Below are 19,698 nucleotides of genomic sequence, written 5' to 3'. Positions count from 1 at the left end.
GGATGGCCGGACCAACAGAAATTTGTCATTTCACAGTTCTGGAGGCTAGAAGTATGAAAACAAGGTGTTGGCAGGGTTGGTGTCTTGTGAGCACTCTGAAGAAGGATCCCTACCATGGCTTTCTCCTAACTTCTGGTGGTTTCCAGCAATCCTAGGCATTCCTTGGCTTGTAGATGCATCTTTCCAATCTCTGCCTCTGCCCTTATGTAAGGATCTCCCTTATATTGCTGTGTCTTCCCTTTATCTTATAAAGACACAAGTCATATTGGATTTGGGGTCCATCCTACTCCAATATGACCTCATCTTAACTTAAATTACACCTTCAAAGCCTTTATTTCCAAATAAGATCACATTCTGACGTTCTGGGTGAACATGGATTTAGGGATGGGAGCATGATTCCATCCTGCATAGCTTCTCTTGAGAAAACTGAAAACACCTGAATATATGTACAGATGTGCAAAGTAATTCTATTCATTTTGATTCATTAAGCATCTCTTAGCTAGTAAAAAGCAAGGCCTTGCCTTTGTAACTGGAAAGCACTCATGGCAGTGGTTATAACTTTCTTTAACTCTATGTGTTGACCGAGGGCAATGCTTTTTGGCAGACTGGGGAATATTTCCATCCTTAGACCTTCCCTCTCCACTGGCTCTTGCTTTTCCTGTGGCAGCAACAGGAGAGAGAGGCTGATGTCAGATTCTTTCTCAGAGGGGGTATTAAATTGTTGAGGATCAATAAGAGCCCTCAATTTTGTAGTCCCACTGGGAAGTATCTCCATGGGAACCCACATAATGAATGACAGTGCCTAGCTGAGTACCTAATGCAGAGAAAGAACTAGATTTATTTTTATCAAATCTGAATATGAAACATTTCCTTCAAGAATGAACTTAGAATGGGAACAAAGGGAGTTAAATAAATTGGCAGATAATGTGGTCAAAAAATGACTCAATTTCTGAATTCAATTGAATAAGAATTTGCCACATAAATTTCATGGACCAACCCCTATGAATTTGCAGAACTGAGAAGACCTGCTGGGGGATTCAGTGGAATTAATCCCCACATATAAAGATTGCTGATGCTGAGCAACCTCATGTATCATAATTCAACATTCTTCCAATTTATCTGCCTCTTCCCAGCTTTGAAGGTATTAGAGATCACATCTGCACCAATGAACAGATAGCAGTAATGATAGCTATCATTATTTGTTGAGCACCTACTATATTCTAGGTTCCATAATTTGCATTTAACATATAACATTCAACCTCTAAGGCAAGAATCATTACCTCAATTTTTTAAGTGTGAAAATTTAGGCTTATAAAGACCGTACTTTTCTGTCATCAGTCCTGTTACACATATGGATCAAATGTCTTGTAAAGATTACTCAACAAACACCCTCCCCTCCATCTCATCTGGACCATAAATTTAACAGTTTCCAATTTAACACTCAAATCATGGGTCAAGTTCATTACTCCGTTCCAAAACCAACCAAACAAACAAACAAAAAATCAAAGCAAGTTATTTAATTTCTCCAAGCCTCGGTTTCTTTATCTGTAAAGTAGGAAGAATACTACATATCTTTCAGGGTTGTTATATAGAAAGTACCCAATAAGAATTCAATGAGCTGAGGTTCTTATTTTCACTGTATTTTAGCAACTGACTTACCCTTCAAAGAGGCTACTCTCCACACCCCTTTCCCAAAACACCATGGCATAGTCACCTGTCTCTGAGAGCGGGATATGCGGGTGGTCAGGTGATGGAGAGTTTGGAAAATCTGTGTGGAAAGAGGTCGGGGGGGGGGGGGAGCTGAAGGACACAGGTAATCTTTAACCATCTCAACAAGTTCTGGAAACCACATTGTCATCCCGTGGGTTATTCTGTCCTCCTGGTTAAATTTCTAGATGGTCCTAAGGGTACCTTGAACTCACAGCTTCTGCTGCTGGTGGGGAGGGGTGGGGCGGGGGGGAAAGCTGGAGGCAGAGAGCGGTGCCTTCTGGAAAGTCACCCTAGCCACATACACTTAAGGCACCCTTTATTTATTGTTGAAATAAAACACTGCATTGAGCATCAGCATATTACAATAGTAACTTCTGCAGCAGGAAAATTCTGTTTGCTTATTTGCCGGTTGAAATCTACACTTGAATCCATGGACTCACAGACCTCAGATTTGGAAAAGATTTTATAGATCATTCAATCTAAAAATAGATATTCATTTTACGAGTAGGAGAATTAGAGCTCATGAGTAAATGGTTTGCCAAAGATCACACAGCTAATTTAGATAGAGTTAGACCTCGGAACTCAGTTTCTCTTTTCAAATATGGAGATAATCTCAAGGCAAGGTTTCTCAACCTCGTTTTGAGTCAGATAAATGTTTGTTGTAGGGATAACTTGTATAGTGTAAGATGTTTAGTAGCATCTCTACCAAATAGAAGCCAGTAATAACCTCCCAGCGCCCCGAAGGACAATCCAAAATGTCTCTGGACGATGCCAAATGTGACCTGTGAGTAAAATCACTGCAGCGAAGAATCACTGCTGTAAGGCTTACTTGGAAAATCAAATGAGATAATGAACATAGATTTGCTTAATAAAGAATAAAGTACTGGACATCTACTAGTGGTTATTATTAGATCCAGGAGTTCTGCCACCCAGTGTGGTTCTCACTTCTAGCGTAGGAAGTGCTTAGGCAAGAGTGGGATAAACCCCAGGGTGAAAACTGGAAAAAGAGAGCTCATGCTGCCTTTGGAATTAAACTATGGATTCAGCTCATAATGGGTAAGATCAGGTTTCTACTCTAAGATGCCTTCCCCCCAGCATCTGAGGCTGGCTACTTCTCAAGCAGCCCCTCCTGGGAAGCTTCCCCAAGCCCAGCCCACCTGCGGCTCTCAGGTGAGTTGCCTTTCTCTGTTTTCCCGAGTTTCCCAGCATTTCTCCACTGCTGCTCTCACCACACTGAGTCACAACGATCTGTCTACCCACAGACATGGCTCTTGGGGAACTGACTGTGTGTTATCCTTCTTTATATATTTAACTCATGCTGGGCACATCCTAGAAGGTGATCAGCTAACATTTGCTGCATGGATGGATAAATGAGTGATGGAATGATTTTTTTTAAATAAAAGTAAAATAAATCCCCAGGCTGTAGAGATATGCAAAGTCTATTTACTTTAAATCATAAATAGAGCAAAGGGTTCCCAGGCTAGGCAAAGAATTATCTCTGAATTTAGTTGGAGTCAGGAGCGAGTCAGCAGGTAGCTGCCTATAGCATTGATTCAAAAATGTTCTAAAATATCCTTAGATTAAAAAATGTGTGTCGGGGCTTCCCTGGTGGAGCAGCTGTTAAGAATCCGTCTGCCAGCGCAGGGGACGCGGGTTCTAGCCCTGCTCCGGGAAGATCCCACATGCCGCGGAGCAACTAAGCCCGTGCGCCACAACTACTGAGCCTGCGTTCTAGAGCCCGCGAGCCACAACTATTGAGCGCATGTGCCACAACTACTGAAGCCCGTGCGCCTAGAGCCCATGCTTTGCAACAAGAGAAGCCACTGCAATGAGAAGCCCATGCACCGCCACGAAGAGTAGCCTCCGCTCACCGCAACTAGAGAAAGCCGGCGCGCAGCAATGAAGACCCGACGCAGCCAAAAATAAATAAATTAAAAAAAAAAAAAAGTGTGTGTCTATGCATGTATTAAAAGAAACTGAAATTAATCTAGGAGAATCTCTTTCATGGAGGAGTACATGGTTAGAGGGACTATTATGTTAAGCCAGACACAACTAATAATATTGATAGATGACCTTTAAGCTGCCTCCTCGGGGAAGTAGATCCAGTTTTCTACTGAGCACTGTTGGCTGGGAGGGAGAGGCAAGGCTGGGCCAGAGAGGAGGTGCCTGGAACCACGGAGGCCTCCCAGCCCCTTCCCTATACAGAGCTCAACTTCTCCTCTAAAGAAGTGTTGAGCAAATATCCAAGGAATACCACTCTGAAGAGATGCCAAATGATTGGCCCGGTCCCAATATTAATGTAACTGGAAGTGTTATCACAATGAAAGAAAGATGCAGGGATTGTATTGGAAAGAATGTCAACAATAGAAGGCCAGGGAAGGAAGAGCAGCTGAGGGGGACACTGAAGTGGCCATCCACAGTGCCCTAGGGCCAAAGGTGGCCTGTTGGACACTTGAAGGATGATTCCGTCATCCCGACAATGAGCATTATGCGTGGTAAAGGTGGATGCATGAGGCTACACACTATTAATGAAACTATCTGCCTTTCCCTGATGCCAGGCTTGCTGGGAATCTGGCCTTCCTGTGGAGTTTGCCTATAGGGCATGTACTGATTAAGTCAAAAAGAAGGACTGGCCTGTCTGACAGTTCTAGTTCTCCTGGTAAATAAACAACACTGTTCCCACTTTCTATACCTGAGTTTACTCAGTATAAACTGGACTTCCCAAATATGGTCAACTCTGGGACATTGGTAAGGTTGAGTTACCAGACCCATGAGACTGAGGGGCAGATCTGGGACTTCTGTGGTTTCACCAAGGTAAATACCAAGAGCCAGGACTCCTAAGAGCTCCCCATCCTTCCTTGCCAATGCCTTTCTTTCCATTTTCTCCACAGAGCACTAAAATACCCATCCTTGGGATTCAGTCAACTGTTTCATAACAAATTGCAATTATAAACTCCTACAGTATGTCACAATAGCATCAGTTCAATCATAATTTTCTTGCCAAGTAAGCTCTCCTGAATATAACCATGACTGTTTTTCCAGAAACCACTCCATCTGGGATGCACAAACTCAGAGAGAGCAGTGCATCTCCAAATCTGACAGACATCCAAGACAACTCACTTGAAATGTTGCTGTCATTGGTTTTTTTTTAAAGTGTCAGCCCTTCCCAGGATCTGAAGAAATGTTCCGGTTTTGTCATTTTAAAGCTGTTCTTTCTCTACAAATAGAATCTAATCATTGGTGATTGACAAGTCTTAGAAAATACAAAATAAAAACTTAGACTGACTAATGCATTTTTAATATTGATGGGGCACAGACCATATGTGCGTGTTGGGTCTACTGCCTAGTGCTTGTTGGAGCTCAGAATGGGAAATAACAGTCACTTGAAAAAACTCTCATTTGCAGGGGGCAGAGTACACACATTTCCCAGAACACCTTGCACATCGTTAGCTCCCAGTATCACCCCGTGTGTACTAGATTTTTAAGTGCTATCTAAAGCTCAAGTAAAAACACAAGTTATTTATAAATACTGATATGATCAAGGCAAACGAGCAAATGTTGAGACCCAGAGACATCTGGTAAATTCTGACCTCCTTACTCACCACCTCCTTCCTGTTATCTCCTTCCAAACCGTGCTTAAGTTGGTTTTCTTCCAAACTGGGGGAAAGGAAGTCTTCTGAGCTATTGCACAAATATCCCAGCATCGCTGCCAAGACAGTATGACTAGTCGCACGATCTTTTCATTGTCAACAGCTGCCTTCATTGTTAGGACCTGTCGGGTGGCTCCATCTGAGATGTGCACAGTCCTTAAAAACCCACATCTTGGGACTTCCCTGGTGGCACAGTGGTTGAGAATCCACCTGCCAATGCAGGGGACACGGGTTTGAACCCTGGGCCGGGAAGATCCCACATTCCTTGGAGCAACTAAGCCTGTGAGCCACAACTACTGAGCCTGCGCTCTAGAGCCCATGTGCCACAACTACTGAGCCTGCGTGACGCAACTACTGAAGCCCGCGCACCTAGAGCCTTTGCTCCACAAGAGAAGCCACCGCAATGAGAAGCCCGCACATCGCAACGAAGAGTAGCCCCCGCTCGCCGCAACTAGAGAAAGCCTGCATGCAGCAACGAAGACCCAAAGCAGACATAAATAAATAAATAAATAAATTTATATTAAAAAAAAGAAACACATCTCTACCCCTCTTGTTCACAGAGCATCTATAATCCTCCACAGAGAATCTTTGTTCTCGCAGATCAGCATGGTGTTGTCTAGGAAAATGGATATCCTTAGGAAAAATAAAGATAATAAAGCTTCCATTGGGGGAGTTTCACAAAAGCACAGTCACATTTCAAGGCCAAACTACCCGAGATAAAGGCAGAGTGGCAGCTGCACGTCTCCAGTGATGGGACCCCGGAAGAGGCAGACACATCTGTTAGCTCCTGTCTGGTTTTGGTCTGAAACCTGCCAGAATCCTCAGACGGCAGTTGTGAAGCACTGCTAAAGCTGTCATCCACCAGGTAATTAAGTTACCTGTGACGCTCCACACCATACTTTGTTGGGGGAAATATCAGATTGTGCCGGGGATATTTCCTGTGGAGACCACGTTAAATATTCCATGTTTGAATTCTTAGATTTCTACATTTGTAATAACTGATATTTTTTATAGCATTTCACAGTTTATAAATCACATCCCTCTATGTTCTCTTTTAAATTTGGTCACGAACCTGTGAGAGGTAACTATTATATAAATGCAGAAATAAAGACTCTTGGCAATTAAGTAACATTTCTCTGTAATTACTTGGAAAAGGGAGAGCCAAGACTCAAATCCTGGACTTGTGATTCCATATCTTATTCTCTTCAAATTTCAAAACGTATAAAGTTTAAATAAGTAGAATGTACAGCTCTTTAATGGGGGTCCCCAGGCTCTAATTCTGTTAGGCTTTGTAATCGGCTCCAAAGAATCACCTGGAAATATCCAATCTGGATCTGAGGAATTTCTGAGGATTAGTGATATCTGTGTATTACATAATGTGTGTACACACATTATAATTACATGGATATACACCTACTTCTGTGTGTGTGTATCAAACTATCGGGATCTCTTTTATCAAACAAAACCATAATAGATTATTTTCCCAGTCAAGCTGGGAATCTAGATGATACTTGGGAATAAAGACGAGGTACGTTTGGCTCCAAGAACCAGGAAATACAGAAAAGACCAGGTCCGGCGTAGCTGCTACTTGACCAGAACTTATTCAATGAGGTTTGAGAGAAAGAAAGAATATGCCGTTTTAAATAAATGGTGAGCACAGAAAGAAGAATTGAGAAAAGAAAATTGGTGTGTTTGGGGGCATTGGTCACTAGAGGACATCTCCTTGGGGAAGTTTGGGGAGCAGAAGTGCTTCATCCAGCAAACGACTGCAGCGGCCCTGGTGCCATGTGTGAGCACACAGGTACACGCGGCATGGGCCTGCTTTCCTGGAGCTGGCAGTAAATGAAGACAGCAACAAACAGGCAACTCTGGTGCAGCGTGGCAAGCCCGTGACAGCAGGCAGCACAGAGGGCTGTGGGAGGCCTGAAGAGGAGCATCCATCCCATTGGCGCAGCCAAGGATTTAAGGAGGGAGCTCGGAGTCAGAAGTTCACTAGATGAATAAGGATGGCAGAATATTCTGGGCACAGAGAGCAGCATGTGATTCACAGACATGTGTAAGGAACTACATATGGACCTGATCTACATGTCTGGAGTGAAGGGTGTGTGTGAGGAAGTGATAAGAGAAGGATTGAAATTGGTAAGCAAGAGCTGGTCATGAGGTTTCCCTACTGGTCACCAGACCATGGTGGATGGGGATGGGGATGGAAATGATCTCAGCATGCTAAGCTTAAGTTTAGGGACGTGATCAGATCGCATTTAGCAATCCTCCAGCTGCAGTACCCAGGAGGCCTCGGACTGGGTGAGATGAGGAGATGTTTGCAGTTGGTCTGAAGAGATGTGCCAAGCGCTTGAAGGAAGAAGGCTGGGCTGGAGGAGATCGGTTGTGAGCCATCCTCAGTGGGATGAAGCTGCTCAGTCCACAGGCCCTGGATCTGCTGTGTTCCTTCTTCTGCTATCAGACCACGTCCACAGGAGCCGAACTGGACCCAGGATGGTTCCTCACTAACTTCCACCATTGGCCACAGTGATTGGTCCCAGGAATGGGTGCATGACCAAAGCTGGACCAATCAGAAGGCTTTGCTAAGACTTTTCAACCTTGGGCTGGGGGAGGAAACACTTTCACACATCAAGACCCAAAGCAATTGGGATTGACATATACACACTACTATATATAAAATAGATAACTAATAAGAACCTACTGTAGAGCACAGGGAACTCTGTTCACTACTCTGTAATGACCTATGTAGGAAGAGAATCTAAAAAAGAGTGGATATATGTACATGTATAACTGACTCACTTTGCTGTACAGCAGAAAGTAACATGACATTGTAAATCAACTATATGCTGCTAAAAAAATTAATTAAAAAAAGAAGACCCAAAGCAGCCAACAGTCACTCCTCCCAATGAGAAGTAGCCTCTCTATAGCAGGCGAGAATAAAAGTGACACAGAAAACAAAACAAAACAAAAACAGAGGTTCAGAGAATAAAAAAATAGTTTGTGGTTTAAGAGTCTCTAATTTTAGATGTTTATAAAGCCAACTCAGCCTTGAATGTGTTATACCAAGCCCTCCTTTTTTGCCCAAATTTCTTTGATTTGGAGATAGTCATTTGCAGCTCTCCAAGATTCTTAAGTAAAGCTGTGTGAATGAGAGGAAGAGAGATTTGGGAGATCTGGAGAAATAGAATTACAGAACACGGCAACAAGAAATAAGGTGCATGAAGTCTCCTGTGGACTAGATCAGGGGTTGACAAACTTTACCTGTAAAGGGCAAGATAGTAAATATCATAGGCTTTGCAGGCCATGTGGTCTCTCTTGCAACTACTCAACTCTGATGCTCTGACATGAAAACAGCCAGGGCCGCCTGTAAATAAGCGGGCATGGCTGCGTTCAATAAAACTTTATTGACAAAAACAGACAGCGGGTCAGATTTAGCCTCTGAGCCAGAGCTTTCCAAGCCCTGGATTATATAGATCACCTTCTTTTGCTTTAATTCCAAGCTCATCAAGCACTCTTGTTGCCAATTACAAATTCCCAGATTACCTTGATATTAGGTGAAGCAGTGCCCCGGATGAAGGACACAGCCATCTTCTCACTTGAAAAAGGACATCTCTGATTATTGGGTTAAATTGGCATCTGTTTGTATGCTACTCTTTCAGGACATCAGTGAGGGTTTGGCCACAGTGTCAGCTGTCCGTGGTTGTACCAAGAAAGTCCAGTTTCTGGGCCTCAGAGCCAGATGTCAAATCCATTGGGGTGATGCCCCCGACCGGCCCCACCATCCTCCTCTTCCCTGTGTCCCCCTACCACACAGACCACCACCTCTCTCTTGAACATTATCAGCAATTACAGGGTAACAGAAACAACAGTCTCAGTGATTCCAAAGGAAGCAGTGGCATTAAGAAGTGGCCTGATGTCCTATTTCCAACTGAAGTTGAATTAACCCCCTGCCAACTCTTTCTTACACTCTCTGTTCCATCTGAATGCTTTTTACCTTCTGTTCACTTGTTTCAAACTGCTAAAAGGTACCAGATGCTTGATTTTTCACTAAGAGATGCACATCTCTTAGTTACCTTTAATGCCATTGCACTCATCTGCAAATAGGGGAACTAATCTCTATCTCCCAGGGTCGCTCAGCTAGTTAAATTAGATAACAAATATGAGAATGCCCTTCGCAGCATCGGGCCCACAGTAGATGCTCAGAGCAGGCAGTGTGGCCCTGGAGGCCAGAGGAGGTCCTGGATGAATTATACAGCCTCCACGGCCCTGGATGTTATGCGCCCGCAGAGAGAGGTATTCAAAAATTATTCATTCATTTGGTTGTTTATTCTGCATGTGCGGCCTGGGACCTATTGGAACAGGATTGATCTGATACCTGCATGCCTCTGAAGGACAGAATCTAGGAGAAACCAGGCATGGGTGCTTTGTAAATAACTGTAGTAACAGATGAGTGGAGTCAGATATTTTGTCAACATAGAACTCACTTTTCCAAAATGAGGTTCCCCATCTAGGGAGAGTGTCCTTAATTTCTACAATTAAAAATGCCTGCCATCTGTTAAACTCTCTTTGGTAGCAGCTTTGAAGAGGAACCACACATTCTCCGGAATCCTTTGTATGCAGAGGTAATTGGAATAAAACAAATCAGGAAACTTGAATTCACTCACCCTCACCCTTCTTGCTTTCAGGGGCACTCAGCCAGGCAGTACCCACGCGGGGCCTCATGTCCCTAGGTGTAAACAAAGAGCGTAAGTCAATGGTTTCCAATGTTCTCTGTTGAGTCAATCTCCAATTAGAATACGTTGTATAAAGATGAGACTGAGGAGGAGAACAGCTTCCAGAGAAAGACTCCCTCAGAATAGAGTCCAGGGTGGGGCATGTGTATGTTTAAGGGAGGCAGGTTGAGAAGTGTATGAAGTTCAGGTTGACAGTGAACCTCAATAAATACAGCTCAGATGCCTTATTGTCAGTGATGTGATGCAATGGCCTTCAGAGCCAGGGGACTCCAAATCCCAGTTTAGCCACTTTGCTTTGTGAACTTTAGCAATTTCTTTACTTCGAGTCTCAGGGAATTCATCTTCATAAGGGCATCATACAACACACGTGTTCCAAGAGTTTCAGGTTGATCGATGAGTTCTGAATGACGCCCAATGTCCCAGGACAGGCGTTCTATCAGTACAAGCAATAGTGAGCCCGGATCCCAGCCCCTGAGCCAGGCCTTTCCCAAGGAGTCAGGCTCTCCCATCTCCCAGCCTTTACTCAAAGTGCTCACACCTGGAATGTCATCACTATCCTTTTGAGCTCATAGAAATTCTATTTCTTTAAGATATAGCTTCCAGAAGTTTCTTCAAGAACTATTTCTTCAATCTCAATTGTCATTCACTGCACAGTTATCGACTGCTATGTCAGAAACCATACTTGTTAACAGAAGACCAATCAGAAGACCTGGCTTTTGAGGGTGCACTGTGCGATGGGAGTATGTGATCAACTCAGAGATGCCACAGGGTAAATGCCGTGACAGGAGACAGAGGCATACATAATCATCGAGGTGGGGTCCGGGGGAGAGGAGAAACCTCTGCCCTGGCTGGGGGTGGGAGGTGTCACTCCTTTCCCAGCTCATGTGTAAGCTCTCTTCTAGCACTTTCGTGGTTACTGTGATTGTGTCTGCGTCTGCATCTCTCATTGACCTGGGAACTCCTGGACTTTGCCCCCTGTTCCCCGGCCCCCAGCATAAGACCTGGGTGCGAGCATGAGACTGTGCAGAACATTCTATCCTCCATAGTCAAGGAGTTCTTGGTGACCAAGTGATAACAGCCTGGTGCTGGGCTGTAGCCAATTTCCAGGTCAACATCAAAGCTGTCACAGATGAATTAGCAAAATGAGCCCATGCCAGTGACAGGAAGAAAACATACCCTCTTTGTGTTTCCAATGGCAAATCTGTGGGGATTTTTCATCATTAAGGGAGGAGACTGACCTAAATTCCAGCTTGAATGATTTCACGCCACATTTGGCCTGGGCAGGGACAAGGCCATCTACCTGCGGTCTGTGTGCGGGGTCGAGTACCCAGCACGACACCTTTTACAAACATATCAGAGCAAAAGCAAAAATTTGAGGAGACTCTTTGGGTTAGTAACACTTCGGGGAAATTTCTCTGGGACTAATTAAAAAAAAAAGGAGATAACCATGAAATGTTTTCAGCCGTTGTCATTAGGTATAGACTATCATGTGTCAGATGGTTGGCAATGTACACAGTATTTTCACACACATTTTTTCATTTGAGCTGTGCAAATTTAGGAAATATGACTACCCCTGTTTCATAGGAAGTGACGCATGGACAGCTCAAGTGACAGGAGCGAGGTCATGCAGGTCCACCTCCCAGGCTCTTTCTGCCAACAAGACATACCTCCATGTGCTCAGGTGCATATGGGAAGTACAGAGATCACCAGTTTCTAAGCCAGATCCAGTTCCACCCAATGTTACAGCTTCTCCACCCCTTCACTGTAATTCCAAGTATGTTTCACTTCCAGCACAGCCTTGACAAGCCATCAGACAACTGTGGATGCTGAGTGAGACGCAGGGGAAATGACAGGTGCCATCGAGATCTAGAAGGCCTCACATGAAGGGGAAAATGGACTGACTTTGGGTGACCCCAGAGGTCAGAACAAGAACCTAAGAATGCACAACAGGCAGACGTGGCCAGGCTCCACCTAGAGAAGAAATCTCTTCTTCTCTGATGTTTACAACTGATCACTTGCGGAAGCAGTGACCTCACCACCGCTGAGGTGCCCAGGCAGAGGCTGGGAGATGTCTTGCTGGCAAGATGTAGCAGGGATTCAAACATCTAGCCTGGACCAAATCCATTAAATCAGGTTACTAGTGGATTTCTGCGACCCTTTTGTTAAATCCTCCTGCCTGCTCAGTACACCTGCCTCAGCCTCCCTGGGCCTGTCAGTCAGAGGAAGTGTCATCAAAAAGCATCCCCCTTATGGGACTTCCCTGGCGGTCCAGTGGTTAAGACTCCGCACTCTCAACGTAGGGGGCATGGGTTCAATCCCTGGTCAGGGAACTAAGATCCCGCGTGCCGTACAGCCCAAAAAAACAAAAAGGCACATTTACCTTAGTTAGGGAGTTTGGGATTGACATGTACACACTGCTATATTTAAAATGGATATCCAGCAAGGACCTACTGTATAGCACAGGGAACTCTGCTCAATGTTATGTGGCAGCCTGGCTGGGAGGGGAGTCTGGGGGAGAATGGATACATGTTTATTTATGACTGAGTCGCTTTGCTGTGCACCTGAAACTATCACAACATTGTTAATCGACTCTACTCTAAAAACAAAAAAGCATCCCCGTTATCTCGGTGACTCTGGGGCACGTGGGCAGCAAGCCTGTGCTCCCATGCCCATCAACCCCCCATGCAGCCCTCCTACCTCCTATCTCTCCCCCAAGTAATTAAGTGTTGGATGATGGGTACCAAGAAGCCCTGTCACCCACGTGTCATAGTACAGCTCACAAACTCCACGTGTCATTCCTAAAAGAATGCCAACCTCTGGTCCGCATAGAATTCTCCTGCTTTTGAAGCGCATCTGTATATCTGCCGTCAGTATAACTTGCATTTTACCAGCTCTGTACATTTTATAACATAAATTGAAAGATAATCTGTTTATGTCTAATAAGGAAATTGATGGTAACTATGAAACAGTGGTTGTCCCTTTGTTAAATGACTGCTGTATAGTAGGAACTATGCTAGCAATTTCATATACTTTATCCTGATTCTTATCCTGTAAGTTGTATGATGACCTACCCATTTTACAGATGCTCACAGATAGTCAGTTCCCTGACCAGGCTGGTCTGACTTCAAATCCCATGCAATTCAAACTCCAAAAAGTAGGAAATACTTCCATTGACAACGCTGCCTGTTAACAGCTGGGATTGGACACTAAGTCTGTCCGACTCCAAAGTCGGTATTACCTCTCACGGCAACATGCTGCTGGAAGCATTCCTAAATGCACAAAGTTTTGATTCTAAGTTTTATATACAAAGGCAGCTTTTATTTCAGAGTTCTATTAGGAAAACAGTGGCTGGGGTGGTGGCGGAAATATGATCAAGAAATGAGGCTCCAACACCAGGTTGTATGGTTATTTATTATAAATGCTGATTTTTTTTGTCTCTTTCCATTATTTACTCGTTCAGGGAGCTAGAAACAGGAAAGCAGCCCTGGCGATTCAGCAGTTATTTAAATAGAACAGTGCTGGGATTGTGCACTCAGTCCGCTGTAATTGGAAACCATTCCTACCATGCACCAATATTTCAAAAGCAATACAACCCAATTCTCTGACCCATGAATCAGGTTTCTCTCCTCTACCGGCGTGAAAGATTGGGGCCAGGGAGGACCGGAAGAAAGATTTCTCTTAGGCACAGCTTTTGCAGAAGAAAGCTGACAAAGGAGAATCTAGTTAGCTGGATTTTTAATTGTACATTAGAATAAATTAACTGTATGGGACTAGCTTTTCTCGTGCAGTGAGTCCATGCTGGAAAACAGGCTCTGTATTCTGAACACTGAGTCTCATACCTCTCTCAACACTTGTCATGGTCCCCGTAACTCAGTGTCTTGAAACAAACTCATTTAGCTATAATAATTTATGTTCAAGCAAGATACGTCGCTGGCAAAGTCATCCCCTTTCAAATTCATGTTAATGCTCCTCTTATTCAAACATAATGATTTCAATGATGGTATCCCTGGCCTCCAATCTCATCTTTCGGGAAAGTGAAATCACGGGTTCTGAAACTGAACAAATCTGACATTAGACGCTGGATGGGATACTTTACCTCCCTGAACCTCAATTATCTCATGTGAAAACTGGTCTCATAAATGAATACCACAAATAGGTATTGACAGACCAAAGAAGGTGACGAATATAAGGGGGTTAGCATAGTGTTGGGTGCCTAGTGGGTACACAGTAAATATCACCTCGGCTTTCTTCACTGTGATTAAAGGTGCAGTGATCATTTTGGGGTTGCGATGTTGGTTCCTGCATCCATATATAAATGCAAACAACTACTTGTGATTTGTGCCTTTTCCTAACCTAGAGTAGGGCGTGCATTCTCATTTTTCCTATTCATCACTAACATGGCTTTCCCACACTGGGCACCTATATTCCAGCCCCTTAAATTTTTTATCCTATCTAATTGGATCCTTACGCTACACTGCGAGATTGTCAATATTATCTCCATTGTGCGGATGAAAAAACCAAAGCTGCCAAAGGACAGGTGGCTCTTCTGAGGTTAAACAGCTAGTAAACAGCAGAACTAAGAATCAAACCCAGGTGTGCCTGGCTCTAAATCCTCTGTTTACTTACTCTTCAAAAATCTTGACTCTAGGACAGTGATTCTCAAGTGGGAGTAGTTTTGTTCTCCAGGGAATATTCAATAATGTTTAGAGATATTTTTAATTTCTACAATTTGGGGACGAGGGGAAGCGATGTCACAGGCACTGAGCTTGTGGCCAACAGGGACATCGCTAAACATGCTACAAAGCACAGGGCAGCCTCCACAATGAAGAACGATCTGGTCCAAAATCTCAATAGTGCTGCTGTTGAAAAAGTTTGCTCTAGCGTTTATCAAACTTCGTTTTATTTTAACATAAGTGAATGTAATATCGTATTTCTGAATTCAGACCTTCATTCCTTATGGATGTGCCGATACCAAAAGACCTTATTTTTTCCAAGTCTTCCGTGAGGCAGGAATTTTCCCACAGTGTGTTACACGTTCATACCGTCAGTTCCACTCATTTCCACAGCACAATATGTATTGTCTCATGGTTTCCATGGTAAAAGGTCTACCTTTTACCTTTTACCTAAGCTGTTTGCTTAGATTATTTTTTGCTTGTTCATGCCATCTTGAAAACATTTTTAAAAATGAAACTGCCAAGGTCAAATCCAATATAGTCTTCCCTCTTCTTCTGTTATTTTTTTTTACATAAAATATATAGCATGTCACAGAATTTAAACAATTCACAATATCTGTAAACTGTGTGCCAGCCCTAAGATCTGATGGAAGGAATTATTTATAAAATAAAAATGTTATACCTGATAAGGTTCTTAGAAGTCTAGTTCACTCCCTACTTCCACTTGACAGAGAAGGAAGGAGAGTCCTAGGTACGCTGTGATCTACCCAGAGTTAAATGGCTAATTGGCACAGGGCAAGAATAAAAGCACAGGTATTCTGACTCCTGGGCTGGCGCTTTCTTCAGCCTGCCTTTGTGGTTTCAGGTTGTAAAATCCAATCAGCACACACACATTTGGGGGTGCACACACATGGGCAGACAATGTGCACCTACGCATGCATGCATATACACACACACACACAGATTGTATTTTCAGTCTTTTTCTTTTAGAAGGCTTCAAATAGTGATGGTTACCAATATGTTAAATGCAAACCTAGAGTCATGAGCTAACTGTTCTCTGCTCTGCTGAGGAGTTTAGAGGGACTAGGGGCTTTGGATAACCTGGTGTCCAAAATGAGAGCTTGAGATCACCAGACCAATTACTCCACACATCTGAAGCCCCACATTGAGTTCCTGGCATTTATGAAGCCTGGCATAGGATGCAAAGGGTGACACTGTACCACTTTCCATCTCTCTTCCCCAGTACCTCTCCACACTGCCTCCACGGTTTCCTTTATAATATATAAATAGGACATATTGCCACCTGGCTCAAAAGACTCTGGCCACCTCCCATTTCCTAGATGGAAGCTAAGATCTTCAGCATGGTGTGTAAGATGATCTTACCTCTCTAGCCTCCCCAGACACACATCTGCTGTCACACCTGTTAGGTCTCAGAGCTTCCCAGAGGATTGAGGCTCAGGGGCCCTGAAGAAAGTTCCTCCAATCCTTCCACCCAGCCTCCTGGACTAGTCTCCATGCTGCTTCCTCTGCAACCGCTGACTTCTGTCCTAGCAGCTTCGGCCTCCATGACACCCCAGCTTGTATCATAGGGAGGGACACTGATCTCCTTAATTTCCCACAGTAGAACTCAGACCCAAGTTATGTCAAGAGAACATATTGAAGACCACAGGATCTAAGTGAACAGAGAGGATAATTTGTACTTTCTAGAAATTGTAACCAAAACCCATTGACACAAACCCAACCTCAGAATCCCCACCCAATTCCTGCCCCACTCCTTGTCAACTCTACCTTTATCCAAGACTCTTTCTAGGCATCTCCGCATCTGTGAGTTTAGAGCTCACGTAGATAAATGTCCTAGCCTGTTTGAGCTGCTGTAACAGAACACCATAGACTGGCGGCTTGTAAACAACAGACATTTATTTCTCACCGTTCTGAAGGCTACAAAATCCAAGATCAATGCATGGACTGATTTGGAATCTAATGAGGACCTGCTTTTGTTTCATAGACAGCCGTCTTCTCACTGTGTACGTACATGGTGGAAGAGGGGAGGGAGACTTCTGTGGGCCCTTTTATAAGGGTACTAATCCCATTCATGAGGGCTCCACCCCTACGACCTAATCACTTCCCAAAGTCCCACCTCCTACTATCATCACACTGGGCACTAGGACTTCAACATATGAATTTTGGAGGACGTAGACATTCAATCTACACTAATAAGAAAATCTTTCCCTCCCTACTACTAAGAACCACAGCATTTCTTGCTCCGGGATGACTGACAGTGGGATGATCCGTTTCCTTCTGAGGAAGTCCTAGCCACAAGGCACAATCTAACCACCATCCTCACCCCAAATAGGAAAATTACATTTGCCTATGGTTTGTTCAGCACATCTCATGGGCCAAACTGTGTCGAGTCGCTGCAGCTGTCTTTCCTCCAGCCTGTCAGGTGTGTGACCTGACCCTCCCTGTGCTCTGCAGGAAATATGCTGTCTCTTCCCAAGTCCTCACTTCACAGACGACAAAAATGAAGCTAGAAGAGACTTACCCAAGGCCCCCAGCAAGTCAGCAGCAAAGCCAGAACTAGAACTCAGGTCATCCAAAGTCCGGTCAGGTGCTCTTTCTTTTCATATATTCTTGAAATCTCAATAATGAGACTTTTAAATTTTTATATGAATATGAATACCCATGTGAATCGTCAGCAAGTGAATGGATATGAAAACCCCGGGAAGCAGTGAACATATGGGAACTGAATCTGGGTCACAATACTCCTTGCAGACCCATCATTCCTTGGCCACAAATGTAATAACTGAAATGGGAAGGTAAATTTCAGTGGCAGGGGTGCAACACGTGCTGTAATTGATTTAGAAGATGTATGTAGAGACATACATGTAAGATGCTGAATATTACTTTTCTCATTATAAATATTTAAGAGCATACAGTTTTTTTCTTTTTTTTTTTTTAAAGCCCTATCCTGGAAATTCAACTGTGGAGACTCCCATCCTCTTTTCACTATTATTTAGGTTTTTTTTTTTTTTTTAATTTATTTATTTATTTATTTTTGGCTGTGTTGGGTCTTCGTTTCTGTGCGAGGGCTTTCTCTAGTTGCGGCGAGCAGGGGCCACTCTTCATCGCGGTGCGCGGGCCTCTCACTATCGCGGCCTCTCCTGTTGCGGAGCACAGGCTCCAGACGCGCAGGCTCAGCAGTTGCGGCTCACGGGCCCAGCTGCTCCGCGGCATGTGGGATCCTCCCAGACCAGGGCTCGAACCCGTGTCCCCTGCATTGGCAGGCAGACTCTCAACCACTGCGCCACCAGGGAAGCCCAAGAGCATACAGTTTTTAATAGCACAAGATATTACACAGAGATCAGCTTGTATAAGTGACACTACCCACTGGTTACATGAAGGTCAAGGAAAAACATCATTTCCTGTACCTGGAATGATCCTAAAAGTGACCTTCTTAAACGGAAAAATAAAGTCCATTCTGAAAGACTCTAGAGTCAAAAAGTTTTAATTCATGGTGAATGTATCATCCCTTGCCACAAGAAACCATAGACTCAGTTTATATTACACAAACATTTTTCCACGTGATCTCCAGGGATAGTTTCCCACTTTGCCTCTTTAGTGGGGTTTTAATAGCAACGATCAAGTTGGAAATTTCTTTGATTCTTTCAAAGTTATTATGGAAGGCTTTGAATCTTTTCAGATACCAATTCAGCTGCAGATTTAAAAAAGAACAAATAGAAGAATAAGCAGCCACAGGAGTGCTAATTAGAATTAATTATAAAACTCGATTGAAGGGTCTCATCAATAAAGTTGAAGCAAATACTACTCTGCCCTAGTGGAAACCACCCCAACACTATTTGGGGGAGCTCCTCTGGCAGGGATTGGTCACTGCTCCAATGTCTAGTGAGTCATCAGATCAAAAGATGGCTGTAGCTAAACTGACGCATAGCAATGATATTCCTAGAAATTACCCCCTCATTGTCACTCATCTGGAAGAAATCTAGAGGATAGCAAAGAGCCAGACACAGAAGTCAAACACACTTGGATTAGAATTCTAGAGCCACTCTTCACCAGCTGAATGACCTGAGGCAAGTTGCAAGTCTTCCCTGAACCTCGGTTTTCACATTCATAAGCTGGAGGCAATAACACCTATACTTGATGGCCACTGGAAGAATTAGTATCAGTATATGCCCTGTTGCCGGTTGTCTGACATAAGGAGCCATGGATCACCTTACCTAGATTCAGAGGAGATAAACAACTGCTCTAAGAGCCAATGGGATTGTCAGGAACGTTGTTTATGCCACCTGATGCACTTTGGTATCATGCACAAAAGTTAATTAATTAATTTATTAATTGATTTATTAATCTTGAAATTCAGATTTGTGACCATTTTATTTTTTTAAGTTTTCTTCCCAGATGAGAAAAGTCTAGGGACCCTAAGGACCAAACTAGCTCGTCATGTCCCAGATGTCTAAGAACATGGGAGGTCGCCCATTGGGTGTCCACAGACTGGTGTACAAAGCCAAGGGAGCGATCTGAAAAGTGCTCCATGGAGAAGTCAAATAAAAGGGCCAAGCACACCATCCACAACGACTGCCAACTGGACATTGTTAGGTATCAGCCTTATGGGGAGCAGAGAGATGAGGCTGGTGAGAAGTGTCTGAACTGCGGGTTAAACAAGAGTCAGGAGCTGAGATGAGAAGAAACGTCAGAGACTTTGGTACCTGCAGCTTCCGCCATGAGTGTGAAGGGAAAACCTAATGATCCTCACACAACACGGATCAAAGAGGCTTACTTGCTTTGGGCTTCCTTTCAATATAGTTTCTCAAACAGAATGAAAATAATTGCTTTGTTTTTATATTTCCAAATTCAAAAAATGAGGGAACATTTTTAGAAATGTTTGAGTCTTTTCTTCCTTCTCTTGAGGGGTAG

This window comes from Balaenoptera borealis (genome assembly GCF_965194805.1).
Source record: "Balaenoptera borealis genome assembly, chromosome: 15".
Lineage (NCBI taxonomy): Eukaryota > Metazoa > Chordata > Mammalia > Artiodactyla > Balaenopteridae > Balaenoptera > Balaenoptera borealis.
Note: the sequence above shows the minus strand (reverse complement) of the source record.